We start from the raw sequence: 262 nt of genomic DNA, 5'->3' as shown, positions 1-262 counted from the left end.
TGACTGTAAAGGGGGTGTGATAGTCAGTGGCTCCAGAGACAAGACCGCAAAGGTGAGATTGTGCACTGTATGTTCTTCTCTTGCTTTAATTTAAGTAAATATATAGCTATGTCCATGACTAGGTGTCTTGCATTAAATTCCACACAGTGAGTGAAAAGAAAAAAAGTGAATTTTGAAAGTTACATGTCCAGTGTTGAGAAGAATTTTGTTACAGGATACAGTTAGTATGCAATAGTGGGAAGTAAATCTTTAAAGGGGTCCT

Source organism: Sinocyclocheilus grahami, unplaced genomic scaffold, assembly GCF_001515645.1.
Source record: "Sinocyclocheilus grahami isolate Dianchi unplaced genomic scaffold, SAMN03320097.WGS_v1.1 scaffold4460.1, whole genome shotgun sequence".
NCBI lineage: Eukaryota > Metazoa > Chordata > Actinopteri > Cypriniformes > Cyprinidae > Sinocyclocheilus > Sinocyclocheilus grahami.
This window is presented reverse-complemented; position numbering follows the sequence as displayed.